The sequence below is a fragment of the Macaca nemestrina genome, chromosome 8 (assembly GCF_043159975.1).
Source record: "Macaca nemestrina isolate mMacNem1 chromosome 8, mMacNem.hap1, whole genome shotgun sequence".
NCBI classification, from domain to species: domain Eukaryota; kingdom Metazoa; phylum Chordata; class Mammalia; order Primates; family Cercopithecidae; genus Macaca; species Macaca nemestrina.
Window position 1 is genome coordinate 71,343,284 of NC_092132.1, and position 19,980 is coordinate 71,363,263.

Below are 19,980 nucleotides of genomic sequence, written 5' to 3' on the forward strand. Positions count from 1 at the left end.
GCTGTATTTGCGTGACTGTGCTTTAACCTGGGTGACAGAGCAAGACCCTGTCTCAAAAAAAAAAAAAAAAAAAAAGGAGTTGAAGTCAGTAGAAAGAAATGCAGAAATGCTTGAGTTAAGATAAGGGCAGTTGTAGAAGCTAAAGTTCTTGTTACATAGATGAAGTCTCTAAATGGCAGGCTTCAGAGAAAATGGATGGTAAATGTCTCTTTTCAGACCTTAAAAGGTGTCAGACTCTTAGTTAAATTTTTGCTAGATACAAAAAAGACCTAGAAAGGGGCTGGACATAGTGACTTATGCCCATAATCCCAGCACTTTGGAAGGCCAAGGCAGGAGGATTGCTTGAGCCCAGGAGTTCAAGCCCAGGGCTACAGGGTGAAACCCCAACTCTACAAAAAATTAGCAGGGCATGGTAGAGCATACCTGTAATCCCAGCTACTTGGGAAGCTGAGGTAGGAGGATCACTTGAACGTAGGAGATAGAGGCTGCAGTGAGCCAAGATAGCACCACTGCACTCCAGTCTGGGCGACAGAGTGAAACCTTGTCTCACAAAAAAAAAAAAAAAAAACTAGAAAGGGAAGGAAATTTTCTACATATGCAAATTTCCCCCACAAAAGACAGCTTTGCAGAGCCATTTAAAAATATGCCAAAGAAATATATTTGGGTGTAAAATATTTTGATTTCCTCCAGGGCTTACTATCTCATGTTATGCTATACCAGAGTCAAGTTGGAATTTGGTATCTTATTGTCACAGATAGTCTGTTTTGTCAGTCTTATGATCTCTATTTTTAGGTTAATGCTGGTCTGTTGTGCCTAAACTCCAAAAGGGAGCGAGTATGATGAGGCATGTCAGATCTCTCTTCCCATCATGGTTGGAAATTCAGTTTTTCAGGTTTCACTTGGACCACAGGGGGTCCATTCAGTCAGCTGGGGGCTTCAAATTTTGTTTTTGGTTTACACCCCCAGTAACTTCTTCACCAAACCTGTACCCCTAATGAGTTCTTATCCTTCACACTAATGTACAGCTTATGTAGAGCATACAATGTACAATATTACTTCATATTTTAAACATATTATTAGTGTTGTTATACTATGTGTATTCTTCTGTGATTTACATTTTTCTCACTCTTTGCATTTTTGAGACTTAGCCATATTGATACATTATATCTGTCTATTTTGTATTGCTATAAAGGAATACCAGAGGCTAGGTAATTTATGGAGAAAAGAGGTTTATTGGGCTCCCAGTTCTGCAGGCTGTACAGGAAGCCTGGCACCACCATCTGCTTCCGGTGAAGGCTTCAGGGAGCTTCCAATACTGGTAGAAGGAGAAGGGGAGCTCACATATGACATGGCCAGAGAAGGAGTAAAAGTGGGGAGGGGATGCCACATACTTTTAAAATACCAGCTCTCTGAATCTTAAAGTTGACTGGTGAAAAAATAAATAAACAATTTTTTAAAATAAACAATCAGCTCTCTTGGGATCTAATAGAGTGGGTACTCTCTTAAGGATGAGGATGACACCAAGCCATTTATGAGGAATCCACCTCCCATGACTCAAACACCTCCCACTAGGCCCCACCTCCAACACTGGGGATCACATTTTAACATGAGATTTGGAGGGGACAAATATCCAATCTATATTACATATATAGGTTTATTTATTCATTTTCACTGCTGTATAATTTTTCATTGAATGACTATATCATAATTTAGTCATTCATTCTCTTGTTAATGGACATTGTCATCATTATCAGCCTTTTGTTTCTTGTTTTGGTTTTTATGTTGGTTTTTTGGTTGTTTGGTTTTTGTTTGTTTCTTTGCCTTTTCTTGGCTGGAAACAAAGGCTACTATAAATTATTTTAATGGCTCCTTATACACTTGTGCCAGAATCTCTCTTAGTAAATACTTATTTTCCCTAAGCTGCAATATACGGATTAAACTAAACTGTCCATATTTGACAAGACAATCCAAAATTTGACAAGACAAAAATTTAATAAGAGCACAGCAAAAGAGGCTGCTCATAAACTTAATGTTCAAGTATTTGTTACATTCTTACACTATAGCAAAGAAGGTTGGAAAATATAAATTTTAAGAATAATTAGGAACAAATTTTACAAAAGATGTACAGGATCTTTATGAAGAAAATCATAAAAATGTATAAAGTGCATCATAGATCTAAATAAATAGATATAATCATGTATAGAAAAACTTAACGTTATAAGGCTATTAGTTTCCTTCTAAGTGAACAGATGTGAATTTATTGCAGTTCCAATCACAATCTCAGTGGGACTGCCACAGACTGGGAGAAAATATTTGTAATTCAAATATCCAATAAAAATGATTGTCCAGAATACACAAAAAAATACCACAGGACAAATTTTTTTAAAACACAAGGGGATCATCAATATATAGGTGGTGGTTTTTAAAATGTCAACAAATTCTGTCCATATTTCCTTCAAAAAGCAGAGCTAATTCTCCTCTCCTTGAGTATGATCTGGATTTAGTAACAAATTTAACAAGTAGAATAAGATGGAAACAAGATAATATGTGTGATTTCTAATAAGTCATATAAGGGATCATGGCTTCCTCCTTGCTCACTCTTGAATTACTTACACTGGAATAAGCTCACCACTATGTCATGAGGACACTCAAGCAGCCCTATGGGTTGGTCCATGTGACAAGGAACTGAGACCTTCAGCCAATAGCCATATGAGTCAGCCATCTTGGAAGCAGATTCTATGCCCCAGTCAAGCCTTCAGATAACCCAGCTGACATCTTGACTTCAATTTTATGAGAGATCTTGATACAGAATGACATAGCTGAGACACTCCAAGATTTCTGATACTCAGAAGTTATGAGTTAAATTTTTGCTGCATTTGAGCTGCTAAGCTTAGTGGTAATGTGTTACGCTATTATAGATAACTAATGCAGGAAGTCGTACATTAATAACATAGTGCCTAAGAGCACAAGATCTGAGCCAGACTGTCCAAATTCAAATTCTGGCTTCAACACTGACTAACCATATGACTATGGCTGGTGACTAGTCATGTGACTGCCTCATTTTACTCATCTGTAAACTAGGGATATTAGCAACATACCACATAGGACCACTGTGAGGACTGAGTTGATACGGATTGAGTTGATACAACTAAAGATACTAAAAGACAGGGAATCAACCCAAATGCCCATCAACAATAGACTGGTTAAAGAAAATGTGGTATATACACACCATAGAATACTATGCAGCCATAAAAAGGAATGAGATCATGTCCTTTGCAGAGACATGGATGAAGCTGGAAGCCATTATCCTCAGCAAACTAATGCAGGAACAGAAAACCAAAGACCGCATGTTCTCACTTATAAGTGGGAGCTGAACATTGAGAACACATGGACACAGGGAGGGGAACAACACACACTGGGGCCTGTCTGGGGTTGGGGTGGGGGGAGGGAGAGCATTAGGAAAAATAGCTAATGCATGCTGGGCTTAATACATAGGTGAATGGGTTCATAGGTGCAGCAAACCACCATGGTACACATTTACCTGTATAATAAACCTGCACATGTACTCCAGAACTAAAAATAAAAATTAAAGGAAAATAAAAGATACTAAAAGAGTACCTGGCCACCAGTCCATCTGAGAAATATTACCTGCTGTTATTAATTTACAGAAGAGTAAATCTGAATGTCAAATAGGAAGCTCAGCCTCACTATTAATCAGGGAAACAAATTAAAAGCAAAGTGAAATATCATTTGTTACCCATAAAATTGGCAAAAAGTATCAGTTCTTAGCTTGAGTAGTGGTTACTTGGGCATGCTCATTTTGCAATAATTTACCAAAAAGTACATGTCTGATTGGAGCACTTTTTTGTGTGTACACTGTACTTCAATCCAAAAGTTTAAAGAATAAACCACAAAATACATACAGAAAAATCCTCTCCCTCCCTCTACTCTTCCCCTAGGAATTGCTCTGTCAATATTAAATGTTAGCAAAGATGTAGAACATGAGAGTTTTTGTGGTTTGCTGGTGTTAGTATAAATTGGGGCAACCATTCTGGAGAGCAATTTGACAATATAAGAAAAGTTGAAGATGCACAACTAAGGTTTTACCTGAATATCTGAATAATAAAACATAGACTTTCGCTGCCCATTTTTCTATATCCTCTTTTTCTAAAAAAAAAAAAAATCGACTTATCACTTTTTGTGGTGAGACATTAGAAATTTACTATCTTAGCAACTTTGAAATATACATATAATTAACCATAGTCACCCTACTGTGCAACAGATCTCACACACTTATTCCTGCTGTCTAACTGAAACTTTGTACCCTTTGACCATCTCCTTATTTCTTCCTCCATCCCCCAAACATTCATTTCTGTTAAGAAACATATTTCTCTCAATTCTAGAGACTGAGAAGTCAAAGATCAAAGTGAACATCTAGTGTCTGGTGACAGCCCTCTTTCTGCAAAGCAGACAGTCATCTTGTTTCATTCCAGTGTGCTGGGGAGCAGAGAGAGAGGAAACAAGCTCTACAAGTCTCTTCTTATAGTGGCATTAATCCTATTCACATGAGGGCTCCACCTTCAAGACCTAATTACCTCCCAAAGGCCCCACCTCCTAAAACCATCACATTGGAGGTTATGGTTTCAACATTTTAAACCGGGATGGGACACAAACATTCAGTCTATAACAGCGATCAGTTGTCACAGGAGCCTAGAGAAGGGAGCAGGCCAGATCCTTGAAGGGCTTGATTTGGCATGCCAAGGAATTTGGCCTTCATCCTACAAGCAGTAGAAAAAATACATAGCATTATATCTCTGAACACAAACAGAGGTCCATTCTCCAGGACACAAAGATATAGAAATGCTCAACATTTTGTCATTCTTGAGTAGGGATGGTATTTTTGATAGCAAATAACAAAGCTCAGAACCTGCCACGGCAACTGGAAAACTGGATTACCAGAAAGAGGTTTGGAAGGACCATGTGGGCCTGGAATTACCCCAAGTGTTAAATAAGTAGATCAATTTACCTTTCCTGAGGAAACATAATCTTCTAAGCTAGAGGAGAAAACCTGAGGGCAAGGAGTGACCAGACTACCCCTCAGCTTACTACCTGAAATGAATTTGGTTGTGGAGTTCGAACATCTACCCCCTAGATTTGCACAGCAAAGACGGGGCTATGCCTGTGCAGTACACAAGGGTCAAGGAGGGACTCAGGTTTATTCATTTATTCCATCAGTCTTGCAACATGTATTTATCGAGCACCTATTATGTGCAAGAAACTGAGACTCAAAAGTGGAGAGAAAAAACACGCCAGATTTGTTCCCTCCTCTCTAGGAGCTTACTGTCTAGTTGCTCAACAAGGAAAAATGATTTCAGAGTGAAAAGTGTTGTGATACAATTACCCCGACTGAAAGTCAGGGTTCCGATAGGCAGTGAATTTTAAGCCAAGACCCGAAGGTTAAGAATGGCCTATTGCCTATCCCATTAGATTTTTTGTAACTTTGCTAATTGATTTATAAAATTTTAAGAAACATTTTCCGGATATCAATTGTTTGTTATGATAACTGAAAACACCTCTCAGACAGACACTTGACTTTTATCTTTGTTAATGGAGTTTTTTTCTTTTGACAATAAAAGTTGGAAGTTTTTTCATTGTTGTTGTTCTTGTTGTTTGAGACAAGGTCTGGCTCTCTCCCCCAGGGCGGAGTGCAGTGGCATGATCCTTGCTCACTGCAACCTCTGCCTCCTGGGCTCAAGCCATCCTCTCACCTCAGCCCCCTGAGTAGCTGGGACCACTCGTGCACACCACCATGCACAGCTAATTTTTGTATTTTTAGTAGAGACGAGGTTTCACCATGTTGCCCAGGCTGGTCTCAAACTCCTGAGCTCAAGAGATCCACCTGCCTCAGCCTCCCAAAGTGCTGGGATGACAGGCATGAGCCACTGCGCCCAAGCAAAGTTTGAAGTTTTTGATGTAACAAAATGTATCTTTTTTTTAATTTTATACTTTTGTTGTTTGTGTCTTGTATGACTAATATTTTGCCCTGAGATCATAAAGCTGTTCTCCTAATAGTTTTAAGTAGATTTTTGTATAATAGTTTTGAAGTTTTGCTTTTCACATTTAGTCTTTAAATCCATTGGAAATTTAACTTTTTTGGAAATTTAACTACTAAAAAATGTGAATTAGACATTTCGTTTTATTTTTTTTCCATAAGGAAGGTGAATTTTGGCAATGCCATTTATTGAATTTACCCTTTTCCAACTGGTATATGGAAAGTTCCTATAAATATCATCTGTTCCCAGATCTCATTGTCTATTCTGTGTCAATAGTACAGTTTTATTTATATAACTTTTTAAAAATGTCTTTATATCTGATAGAGAAATCCCCACCTCCTGCTTCTTTTTTAGAATGTCTTGGCTAGAAGTTCTTAGAATCTGTTTGTTAAGTTCCACACAATAATGTTGGGATATTGATTAGAACTGCATTAAATTCATAATTTAATTTATGGAGAATTCATATCTTTCTATCAAGCATTTGCTTCCATAAATATGTTAGATTTCTTCATTTCTTCAGCTCTTCTTTCATATCCTTTGTGATAGTTAATTTTATGTACCAATTTGCCTGGGCCACAGGATGCCCAAATATCTGATTAAACACTATTGCTGGTTGTGTCTACGAGGGTGTTTCCAGAAGAGGTTAGTATTCGAATTGGTAGACTGAGTAAAGATGATGGCCTTCCCCAATGTGGGTGGACATCATTCAATCCATGGAAGGCCTAAATAGAACAAGAAGGTGGAGGAAGTTTGGATTAATCCTCTCTCTGCTTGACTGCTTGAGCTGAAACATCAGTTCCCAACCCTTGGCGCTGCTGGTTCTCAGACCTTGAACTATGTCACTGGCTTTTCCTAGGTTTCCATCTTGCAGACAGCAAACTGTGGGACTTTTCATTCTGTATAACTGCATAAGCCAATATCTTATAATAAATCTCTTTCAGCCGGGCATGATGGCTCACACCTGTAATCCCAGCACTTTGGGAGGCTGAGGCAGGTGGATCTCCTGAGGTCAGAAGTTCAAGACCAGCCTGGCCAACATGATGAAACCCCGTCTCTACTTAAAATACAAGAATTAGCCAGGCGCCATGGCACATGCCTTTAATCCCAGCTACTCTGGAGGCTGAGGCAGGATAATCATTTGAGCCCAGGAGGTAGAGTTTGCACTGAGCCGAGATCACGCCACTGCACTCCAGCTTGGGCAACAAAGCAAGACTCTGTCTCAAAAAAAAAAAAAAAAAAAAGTCCTTCTAGATAGATAGATGGGTGTAGATATATCAGTATCCTTTTGCTTCTGTTTCTCTGGAGAACCCTGACTAATATATTCTCTAGTAAACCTAAATTTTTCTCCATAAAGGTTTTGCAATGGATGATATTTTCAAAAACTGAAGTTCATGAGTAGCAGAAAGTTTAGGCTTAAGGTAGAAATCAAAGTTATAATCCAGAAGTTTCCTCTGGATCAGCTTAATATAATTAAAACTATCATGAAACAAATAAAATGGAAATTCTTTTTAATGGACCACCCTGGAAGATAATGGGAATGTGTTCAGCATAATCTGTGTTGTAATATTTTAGTTTTTGGGGTTTTTTTTCACTCTTACAAGGGATCAAAAGAAAGGCTGTCCTAGTGTTTCTTGAAACATCTACCTAATTTGCTAGAGTCATAGGAGTCTCCCAGGCATATTTGTTCAAGCCTAGACCTGGGGAAGTATCTTCTTCAAACAGGACTACTAACTGTCCTTAGGCTCACGAAGTATGACAGCCTAAGAAGGTAATCATGGCAGGCTGGATCCCAGAAAGTGAATGCATGTTTTCACCTCTAGCTGGAGCCCTTTTCTACCCTACAGATGTTCACTGCCCTTTTCTTTTTTTTTTTTTTTTTTAATTTATTTATTATTATTATACTTTAAGTTGTAGGGTACATGTGCATAACGTGCAGGTTTGTTACATATGTATACTTGTGCCATGTTGGTGTGCTGCACCCATCAACTCGTCATTTACATCAGGTATAACTCCCAATGCAATCCCTCCCCCCTCCCCCCTCCCCATGATAGGCCCCGGTGTGTGATGTTCCCCTTCCTGAGTCCAAGTGATCTCATTGTTCAGTTCCCACCTATGAGTGAGAACATGCGGTGTTTGGTTTTCTGTTCTTGTGATAGTTTGCTAAGAATGATGGTTTCCAGCTGCATCCATGTCCCTACAAAGGACGCAAACTCATCCTTTTTGATGGCTGCATAGTATTCCATGGTGTATATGTGCCACATTTTCTTAATCCAATCTGTCACTGATGGACATTTGGGTTGATTCCAAGTCTTTGCTATTGTGAATAGTGCTGCAATAAACATACGTGTGCATGTGTCTTTATAGCAGCATAATTTATAATCCTTTGGGTATATACCCAGTAATGGGATGGCTGGGTCATATGGTACATCTAGTTCTAGATCCTTGAGGAATCTCCATACTGTTTTCCATAATAGTTGAACTAGTTTACAATCCCACCAACAGTGTAAAAGTGTTCCTATTTCTCCACATCCTCTCCAGCACCTGTTGTTTCCTGACTTTTTAATGATCGCCATTCTAGCTGGTGTGAGATGGTATCTCATTGTGGTTTTGATTTGCATTTCTCTGATGGCCAGTGATGATGAGCATTTTTTCATGTGTCTGTTGGCTGTATGAATGTCTTCTTTTGAGAAATGTCTGTTCATATCCTTTGCCCACTTTTTGATGGGGTTGTTTGTTCATATGGAACCAAAAAAGAGCCCGCATCTCCAAGACAACCCTAAGTCAAAAGAACAAAGCTGGAGGCATCACGCTACCTGACTTCAAACTATACTACAAGGCTACAGTAACCAAAACAGCATGGTACTGGTACCAAAACAGAGATATAGACCAATGGAACAGAACAGAGTCCTCAGAAATAATACCACACATCTACAGCCATCTGATCTTTGACAAACCTGAGAGAAACAAGAAATGGGGAAAGGATTCCCTATTTAATAAATGGTGCTGGGAAAATTGGCTAGCCATAAGTAGAAAGCTGAAACTGGATCCTTTCCTTACTCCTTATACGAAAATTAATTCAAGATGGATTAGAGACTTAAATGTTAGACCTAATACCATAAAAATCCTAGAGGAAAACCTAGGTAGTACCATTCAGGACATAGGCATGGGCAAAGACTTCATGTCTAAAACACCAAAAGCAACGGCAGCAAAAGCCAAAATTGACAAATGGGATCTCATTAAACTAAAGAGCTTCTGCACAGCAAAAGAAACTACCATCAGAGTGAACAGGCAACCTACAGAATGGGAGAAAATTTTTGCAATCTACTCATCTGACAAAGGGCTAATATCCAGAACCTACAAAGAACTCAAACAAATTTACAAGAAAAAAACAAACAACCCCTTCATTGCCCTTTTCTATGCCTTCCATTCCACATATTTATACTGAAGCATAACTTATGCTAACACCTCATCCCCTGGATTACTTTAACAGAGAATAAAACGTAAAAGGAAATTAAGCTATTAGAGTAAAATTGCACGTGTGAGCCTGGCCATCCAGTAACCATTTAATGAGTTCAGACCACTAAAATCAAAACTGATCCGTATCAATGACCTAAAGAAAGCCTTAGCAGGATGAGAGAAACCTAAGTGGGAGTGTGAAGATATGCCCAAACAACCATGATTTCTGTGTGGCAGGGGACAGTGAAATTGGGCCTATTCCAGAGTTCCTCAGAAATGTCAGTCACCTATATGAGACATTGCTCTGTTTGAAGAGCCTCTGAGGGCTTTCTTAGAATAAGGGAGTCAGCATATTCTTTTTCTAAAAGTGAGAAAATAATCAAATTTAAATGACCTTCCAGTTACCTTCTGAGAAGGATTATCCAATACACGTTAAGGTAACATTTATAAAAACATTATGATATTTTGTAAACTTTGTAATCTCTATATGTTTGCCATTTGTGTTAAAGTGTCATAATCCCCAGAGTAATCAATGGTGAAATCCCAAAAGTTTTAAAAGCCTGCAGGCTTCTTTTGAGGCCATCAAAAGTAGGAGAGCTTCCCAACATAGCCTTAGAAAATGGGGACTGCTGAGGAGATATGCATGTTCAATTCTTTAGTGTTGCAAGGGGAAAGGTGCGCTATGTGAAATCACTGTCTGTATGAAGAGTGTGATTTAATCTTCAAGAAGCTGAAACTACACAATGTATTTTCCAAGATAGCCTTTCTGCATACAAACTCTCTCCTTCTGATCTCTGCCATTTTTGTTAGCTAGGAGTCTGTGCTTGGGGCAAATGGAAGTGATGATGATGCTACTATATAACGCTAATGCTTACATAATAACTTAGTTGTCTATCGCTGCCATAACAAGTTACCACAAAACTAGCAGCTTAAAACAACACAGACTCATTACCTCGCAGTTCTATGGGTCAGAAATCCAGTGAGCTCAACTAGTTCCACACTCAGAGTCTTACAAGGACAAAATCAAGTTGTCCACCAGCCCGTACACTTCTCTGGAAGCCTTAGGGGGAAAATCCACTTCCAAACTTCTTCAGGCCCCTGTTTCTTCACTGACTGCCAGCCAGTGTTGCCTTTAGCTCCTAGGGGACTGTCTCCAGTTCTCCTCCTCACACACAACAAGCAAGACTTTTGTCATCGTGAAAAGTCTAACTATTAAACAGGTTCTTGAACTGGTGGCTCATATATAACTGCTCGTTCAACTTTCCCACCTGTCTCATCCCCAGTAGCTTTTCCAGAACTGATCCCTTCACCATGAAGCTCCCTGAGTTTTCTCAATTCAAACTTGGGCTTTTTTAGCATGTTTACTTTTCTAATGAAGACCTTATGGACAGGGTAACTAGACTGGCAAGGCTTTCTATGTCTTTGTAGTGCTGTCTAAAATCAATTTATTGATTGTCTCTTTTAAGACATCTGTCTGCACCTCTGGGATCATGATTTCCATCATCTTCTTCCAGATTTGTCAGACCTGTTGGTGCTGAGCATAAACGTAATGCAAACCGATTGCTGGGTCACACAGAACAAATGAAGCAAGTAACCACAGGTAGCCTGAACATCAATATGAGCTTCAGTCATGAACTACCATGGAACATATTTTGTCATGGATAAGATTCATGCCATGAAAGCTGGGCAGGTGGATTTTACCCTGAACATTCTCAGTAATTAGTCTGAATTTTCTAAATGCAGCTTCATCATTCTCCACCTCAGCAAGGCTTACCTCAATATCACAACCCTTGAGGCCAACAGATGAGTGTTGGTTCCTTGTGTCCCTGGGACTAGTGTTCTACCAATATTTCTTACATTGAACATAGCTGGTGCTTTCACATTGTACCAATCTTCTTAGAAAATGTTATCAACCACTTTCTTCTTGGCTTCCTTTTTGCTGCTTTTTGTAAAGCACTTATTCTTGCCAATCACCATCATGCTGCTCAGAGAGCCAAAAGGGGCCAGTCCTTGCAGATGGCCACATGGCCTCCTACATCTTAGGGCCGGCAGTGCTGATGTAAAAGCTTCTCATACTTGGAATCTGACTTCTCTTTCTGCTCCATCGCTTTTGCTGCCAGCCAGCAAAAGTCATCTCCTCCTAAGGGATCATGTGATTAGATTGTGCCACCTGGATGATCGATGTCTTAAGGCCTATGACCTTGATTTTAACTGCAAAGTCCCTTTTGCTGTGTAACATAACATATTCACAACTCAAGTTTAGGATGTGGGTATCTTTGAGGGACCATTCTGTCTACTATGCATAGTGTGTCTTGCGTTTGTGCCACATAATGTCCCGGATGCACTACATACAGCAATTGATTTAAACTTCACCAAAACCTTATGACTGACACTTTGAATATCATAACCATCTTACAGATAGGGACCAAGGAAAAAAGCTTAAATAACTTGCCCAAGGTCATGCAATTTTTAACTAGCACTAGTGAGCTTCAAATGCAGAGGGACAAAGGGAGACCCAGTCTCAAAAAATAAATAAATAACTAGCATACAGTCTTTTCCATCTATATATAAACAGGACATAAAAATTCAGCCAGCCATAGTATCTGCGCCCTTAAAAATGATGCATGATGGCCGGGTATGTTGGCTCACACTTGTAATCCCAGCACTTTGGGAGGCTAAGGCGAGCAGATTGCTTGAGCCCAGGAGTCTGAGACCAACCTGGGCAACATGGCAAAACTCTATCTCTACACAAAGTAGAAAAATTAGCCAGGCATGGTGGTGCTGGCCTGTAGTGCCAGCTACTCGGGAGGCTGAGGTGGGAGGATCACCTGAGCCTGGGGAAGTCAAGGCTGCAGTAGGTCATGATCAGGCCACTGCACGCCAGCCTAGGCAACAGAATGAGACCCTGCATCAAAAACTTTTTATAAATAGAGTGGCACATGATTTTTTTATAGTCCCAAGTTTAGAGACCAGCCTGGGCAACATAGAAAAAAAATTTTTTTTAATTAGGTGGGCATGGTGGCACATGCCTGTGGTCCTAGCTATTCAAGAGGCTGAGGTAGGAGGATTACTTGAGCCCAGGAGGTTGAGGCTGTGGTGAACCATGATCGCATCATTGCACTTCAGCCTAGGTGACAGAGTGAAACCCCATCTCAAATAAAAAGGAAGGAAGGAAGGAAGAGAGGGAGGGAGGGAGGGAGGAAAGAAGGAGAAAGGAAGGAAGGAAGGAAGGAAGGAAGGAAGGAAGGAAGGAAGGAAGGAAGGAAGGAAAGAAGGAAGGAAGGAAGGAAGGAAGGAAGGAAGGAAGAAAGAAAGAAAGAAAGAAAGAAAGAAAGAAAGAAAGAAAGAAAGAAAGAAAGAAAGAAAGAAAGAAAGAAAGAAAGAAAGAAAGAAAGAAAGAGAAAGAAAGAAAAGAAAGAAAATAAAATGAGGAATCTCAGTATTCCGGGTGACATCACTGAGTCACTGAATCAGACCAACCCTGAAGCCTGCCCTACCACTTGCATTAGATAATAAGTGTCCTTAGTCCGTTTTCTGCTACTATAACTGAGTACTACTGACTGGGTAATTTATTAAAAAAGAAGTTGTCCAAGCACGGTTGCTCATGCCTGTAATCTCAGTACTTTTGAAGGCTTGAGGTGGGAGGACTGCTTAAGCCCAGGAGTTTGAGACCAGCCTGACCAATGTGGTGAGACCCCATTTCTACAAAATATCTTATAAATAGTTGGGCACTGTGGCATACACCTGTGGTCCCAGTTACTCAGGAGCCTGAGATGGGAGAATCACTTGAGCCCAGAATGTTGAGGCTGCAGAAAGCCATGTTCACAGCACTGCACTGTAGCCTGGATGACAGAACAAGACCTTGTCTAAATAAATAAATAACAAGTTTATTTAGCTCACAATTCTGGAGAGTCCAAAGTCACAATTATGAAGTCCAAAAGCACAGCACCAGCATCTGGTGAGCGCCTTCTTGCCACATCATAAAATGGCGGAAGACATCACATGGCAAGAGGGAAAGTCCATGCATGTCAAGTCAGATCTCTCTTCCTCTTATAAAGCCACCAGTCTCATCATGGAGGTCCTACCCTGACAGCCTTATCTAATTCTATACTCCTCCCAAAAGGCTTACCTCCAATCAACCTATGAATTTTGAGATTAACTTTCCAACACATGAAATTTGGCAGACACATTCAAATCATAGCATTAGTTAAGTCCGTTTGAGTTGGGGTTTGTGTTGCTTACAACTGAACACATCCTAATACAGAAAGGAAAGGGTATTCATTCTAGGCAAGAAAAGCAGTGAGAGTAAAGGTAGAGAGTAATGAAACAGCGTGACCCCTAGAGGAGCTGTGGATGTTTCAGTATGTGGAGCACAAACGCTGCAAGGAATGACGCTGAAGTTGCAGGCAGAAGTCAGTATGTGAGCTAAACATGCTAAATCACACTAATTTTATTCTATAGGGAGTGGGGGAAGATGGGAATTTAGAAGGCAGGGCTTCAATGCAATGACTTGCTTCAATTTTTATTTTTAGACAGATCACTGAAGGATTAGAAATGGGTGAGAAATGACTGAGATATGGGTTAGATCAGCAAAGAAATTGTGAAAATCTAAAAGACATTGAGAGTAGGAATAAAGAAAGGGGACAAATATAAGAAACAGAGATTTCAGGAGGCTAAATCCACATGGCAAAGTCATGTATCAAAAGTGAGGAGTGGAGTAGAAGAGGAGTCAGGACTCTTGCCCACCTGCCTAGCTTGGGTTCCTGGCAGTCTGTGGCATCACTTGCTGAAATAGGGACTACAGATGGAGTTCCATTTTTGACATGTGGAGTTTCAGGGGCCGTGGGATGTGCAAGGGTTGCTTGGCAGGTACAATAATGTCCCACATGGTACTGTTAAACTTTTAAAATCAATTGCCAACTTTTTATGATTAAATTTTCCATAAAAATGTAATTTACCCCTTCTCTTGAAAAATCAGAAGATGTGACAGCATTGGTTCAATATTCCCACATGGCAAATTTAAATGCTGCGTGTGTTCGTCTATTCACCACAATCATCCCTCCTTACTATCCAGCTATTATCCATCCTACTCTATCTGGTCCCCTTAGATCTGAATTTGCAGTACCTCTGATGTATGCAATTGATGTGCTAGAACTAAGCATCATCCCCTGAATCAAGTTCCCATCACTCACATATACCTTACTTCCCTAGGTGCATTTCTAGAAGCATGTGGAGCTCCTGCCACCAGCCTACCAACACCAAAATTTCTGGTCACCATGCCACCAACAGGCCACAGTTCCCTTCTTTTATAGTTAGGCTTGCTGCTACAACTCTGTCCCAAAAGGAGTCTCCAGTTTCCAGGTCTCTCATGCCTTTAATATCTGAGCCTTAATCTCATATTTTTCTCTTCTTTTTTCTATTTTTCATCTTCCTACTTCTAATAAAAGAAGAGTAGGTCTATATTAGATGAGGAAAGGAAGAGTCAGAAACAGAGCAGCCTGCACAAGGCCAACCAGGCTAACGTGGGGGTAGCTAAAGGTTGCACCCCTTCCAAGTATCTGTGTGCACACAGGGTTGCCTGGCACCCTAACTGAAACTGTGACGGAGGCAGTTATGTCACGCTTCTACTTTCTTTTCTTAGGCCCTGTTGTCTAGCACTCCCACCAGCCCCTGTGGGCCTCCCACACGCACACTCAAGGCACGTGCTCACATACACAGTCCCCTCCTACTGGCAAAAACCTTCCATCCACCGAAACCTCCTTCCCTTCTCCAAAATAACCTCTTCTCTCCCCAACAATATTGCCAAGTATTTTTCTTTTTCTTTTATTTTTCCTTTCCTTTTCTTGTTTTACACCTTCAGCTGCACTAAACATCTGTAGGAATAAATTTTACTTATACAGCTGTACTAAACATGTATAGGAATACATTTTACTCATACAGGAGTTGAACTTGAAAATTCAATAATTTGAATTAAGGAGTGAAATTGAACCCCACTGTCCTAGTATGTATGAACTGCTATAATAGGATACCATAGACTGGGTGGCTCAAGCAACAAACATTTATTTCTCCCAGTTCTGGAGCTAGGAAATCCAAGATCAAGGCACCAGCAAATCCGGTGTCTGTTGAAGGCCGAGTACCTCGTTCACAGCCAGCCAACTTTTCACTGTGTCCTCATATGATAGAAAGGGAAGGGCATTCTCTGAGGTCTCTTTTGTAAGGCGCTAATCCCATTCACAAAGGCTCCACCCTCGCGACTTCCTTACCTCCCCCAAGTCCCTGCCACCTAATATCATCACAGTGGGGATTAGGATTGCAACACAGGAATTCTGGGGAAGCCACACGAATGAATTTGGGGGTACATTCAGTCCATGGTACCTGCTAAAAATTTCAGTATCATGAGAGAGAAACATGAATTATTAAGATAATTACTAAGAAGTATACATGGATTGGAGGACCTACCTACAGTCAAATGCATTTCTGAGCAGCCACTGAACAATTTAAGAAGCTACTCTCAGTCTTTTATCTCGTGCCCAAGTTACACCAAGAGCAAAACAACTGAATTCTCGAGCACTAATCCTTGGTTATCTGCACACCAAAGCCTGCTGTGTACTTTTTGCCTGAAAGCATGTTGTTCTCATTAGCAGTTATATCCAGATCAGGCCGACTCATGAACACTAAGGAAACAGAAGCTTTTCATTTCTCTTGCTTTGAATTACTGCTTCCTCTCTTGGCTCTGAGAATTATAAATGAATGTTATACAAGAAAATGCATCTTCTGCCCATTGGCCACATTTGTGTTTATGTTTAGAACAACCCCATCTTCTTTCCTCTATTACCAACAGTATCTTATGAGTCTTAGATAATTTTTTTTTTTTTTTTTTTTTTTGAGACAGAGTCTTACTCTGTCGCTCAGGCTGGAGTGCAGTGGCACGATCTCAGCTCACTGCAACCTCCACCTCCTGGGTTCAAGCGATTCTCCTGCCTCAGCCTCCTGAGTAGCTGGGGTCACAGACATGTGCCATCATGCCTGGCTAATTTTCGTATTTTTAGTAAAGACAGGGTTTCACCATGTTGGTCAGGCTGGTCTCGAACTCCTGACCTCGTGATCCACCTGCCTCGGCCTCCCAAAGTACTGGGATTACAGGCATGAGCCCCCGTGTCCAGCCAAGTCTTAGATAACTTTTAAAAGAGCATTGCTAACAGGATTAGTGGTGGTAATTATGTTTTGGTGATGGTAATAGTGCTATAATTTCATTTAATTAGCAACAATATGAAAACAACATTAAAGAAGACATGTTAAAATAACAATAATAAAATTGAAAGCCCACCACCTTCACACATTTTTCATATGGCTTCATTAAGAGTGTCCATATTAAATATATTATTTTATATTCCTATTTTTACAATATGATAATGATAAGCAAAACATCTGTACCTGGTGACGGATGGTGGAGTGGGCAGGTGGGTGTGTGTTATGGGTGAGGTGGCCATCATTCACACCAAGTCTTTTTTTTTAATATTTTAATTCATACTTAATTTATTTTAACTTTTTTTTTTTTTAATTGAGACAGAGTCTGGCTCTGTCACCCAGGCTGAAGTTCAGTGGCGCTATCTCAGCTCACAGCAACCTCTGCCTCCCGTGTTCAAGCAATTCTCGTGCCTCAGCCTCCTGAGTAGCTGGGATTACAGATGCCCACCACCATGCCCACCTAATTTTTGTGTTTTTAGTAGAGATGGGGTTTCACCATGTTAGCCAGGTTGGTCTCCAGCTCCTGATCTCAGGTAATCCGTCTGCCTCGGCCTCCCAAAGTGCTGGGATTACAGGTGTGAACCACCACACCTGGTCATACTTAATTTATTTAATTGCATTTATTTATTTATTTATTTTTAGGGATGGAGTCTTACTCTGTTGCCCAGTTTGGAGTTCAGTGATGCAATCATAGCTCACTGCAGTCTCAAATTCCTGGGCTCAAGCCACCCTCCTGCCTCAGCCAGCAGAGTAGCTGGGACTACAGATGTACACCACAATGTCGGGCTCCACCAAGTCTAAATTAAGCTTATTAATTGATCAATACAATATTAATATATATTGACTGCTAAAACTCATGGATATTCCATTAATTAGCAACTTAAAATACCATCCTTCTAGATTCTAAACAGAGAATATAACATTCAACTCTTTGCTTCCCAACTCTCACGGAAAGCTGAGGTTTGAGAAACAGCACTCATGTAGAATTGCATAAATGCCCTAATTCAAGTATCTATTTCACTCCACAGCAAGCAAGTCCCTGTGTGTGCTGGCTAACTTGGCCCTTTTTGTTTGTTTGCTTTTTTCTTTTTGAACTTTTTTTTTTCCTTTGGCCCTTATTTTTTGACTGCAATCAGCCATGTCAAGCTCTTCATGTACCTCAGGCAATGTTATCAGGTATCTTCATGTACCTCAGGTGATGCTATCAGAATTGACATGCTATCATGTCAAATCTCAAAATGAGAAGTATAAATAAAGATGTGAAAATGTGTATCACCTGAAAACTCACCAAAGAAATGTAAGCAACAGTGAGGTGACTATGTTTGTTTACCAGATTAGCAGTGATTTCCTTTTAACTGATAATGAATACATTGCTAGGCAATCACAAGTGGTGTGGTCTGGCTGGAGTGTCAAGCATGACAGGGATAGCAAGAGGTAGGGACCTGATTCATTCACGCATGTATTCAACAAATGTTTATTAAGATACTACTGTGTGCCAGGCACTGGAATAGATGGTAAAGATACAATGGTGAGCAAAAACACATACGGTTCCTGCTCTTGTGGAAATACAGTCTAGTGGGGTAGATAGCTATTAATCAATAATCACACTAATTAATCTAAGTTGGGCATTCTGCTCCAGGGACCACTAGGTGTCCTCATATCCACTCATTCTATCTACAATAACAGAGTTCCAGGTACACAGCTATGCACAAGGCAGCTAAAATAAAGGCTACTTTTCTGAGCCTCCCTTACGGCTGAGTGTAGCCATGTGACCAAGTTTGTTTATTCGTTCATTCTCTTTCTTTCTCCTTTTCTTTTTCTTTTCCTTCCTTCCTTCCTCTTCCTTTCTCTTTCTCTTTCTCTCTCTCTCTCTCTCTCTATCTCTCTCTCTCTCTCTCTTAGTCTTTCTTTCTTTCTCTCCTTCCTTCACATGGACCACTTCACGAATTTGCATGTCATCCTTGCGCTGGGGCCTTAGCTAATCTCTGTATGGTTCCAATTTTAGTATATGTGCTACAGAAGCAAGCACACGACCAAGTTCTGATCAGTAAAAGGTGAGTAAAAGTAATGAGTGCAATTCCTGGGTCATGCTTTTATAAAGAGCAGCTGTTTCCTTCCTTTTCTCTTTCTTCCTTCCACTGGCTGGAATGTGGATGTGGCAGAGCATTCTCCCAAAGCAAGCTAGGGAGCCCAACAAGGCAGAAGGATCCTGGGTTCCCAACATCGGAGGCTCCAGATAAGTCCTGGGCTGCTTAGGCCCACACCAGATTTACAAAAATTACCTGGGCACAAAAACTACCTGGGCATGGTGGCAGATGCCTATAATCCCAGCTACTCTGGAGGCTGAGACAGGAGAATTGCTTGAACCTGGGAGGAGGAGGTTTCAGTGAGCCAAGACTGTGCCACTGTACTCCAGCCTAGGCAACAAGAGTGAAACTCTGTCTCAAAAAAAAAAAAAAAAAAAGGACTAAACGAAGGCCACTGTGGCTTAGAGTCTAGAGTAAGAATGTATTAAAATAATGGTGGGAGCTGATGCCAGGTTCCCAGGCTCCAAGGACTTGAAGGCCATATCAGAGATGTGAGTCTTCATTCTAAGACCAGGTGGGCTTGCGTCCAAGGAGTTCGAGACCAGCCTGAGCAACATAGGAAGACCCTCACCCAAAAGAAAAGTTAGCTGTGTGGTGGTATGTACCTGTGGTCCCAAATACTCAGGAGGCTGAAGTGGGAGGATTGTTTGAGCCAAGAAAGTCAAAGCTGCAGTGAGCTGTGAGCTGTGATTATGCCACTGCACTCCAGCCAGGGGAGACAGAATGAGATCCTGTCTCATTAAAAAGAAAAAAAAAAAGCAGTGGGAAATGGTTAAAATATTTTAAGCAGGGTAATGATATTATCAGATTTGTGTTTCAGATACATTGCTTTAGTTGGGATTATGGTTAGGATTATGGTTTGGATAATACCACAGCAATCTAGAAAGAAATTCACAACGATGTGAGGAGGTAAGTATTAGTAACTGTATTTTAGAGATGTGAAAACTCTGGCTTTAGGCACACAATTAGTGGCTGAGCCAGGACACAAAGCCAGGTCAGAGAGTGTTCTACCAGCATTGCCATAATTTATTTACCAGTCCCCTGGCATTGCACTGGGGTAGCAGAATAGCTTTTCTCTTGTATCTTGTGCACAAAGATTGTATTACTGGGCACGATGCTTTACCCAACTTTCAAAG

General features: G+C 40.4%; 1 protein-coding gene, 1 non-coding gene and 1 pseudogene across 3 annotated transcripts in view; all 3 read right to left on the reverse strand.

Annotated features, from left to right (window-relative positions):
* Positions 1–19,980, reverse strand: part of LY96 (lymphocyte antigen 96) — a 112,272-nt gene that overhangs the window by 37,152 nt on the left and 55,140 nt on the right. The window lies entirely within an intron of this gene.
* LOC105483573 (small ribosomal subunit protein eS1-like) lies at positions 10,650–12,002 on the reverse strand (annotated as a pseudogene).
* Positions 18,682–18,786, reverse strand: LOC112427028 (U6 spliceosomal RNA). The gene has a single exon (XR_003018448.1). It is a non-coding gene; the product is annotated as a U6 spliceosomal RNA (small nuclear RNA).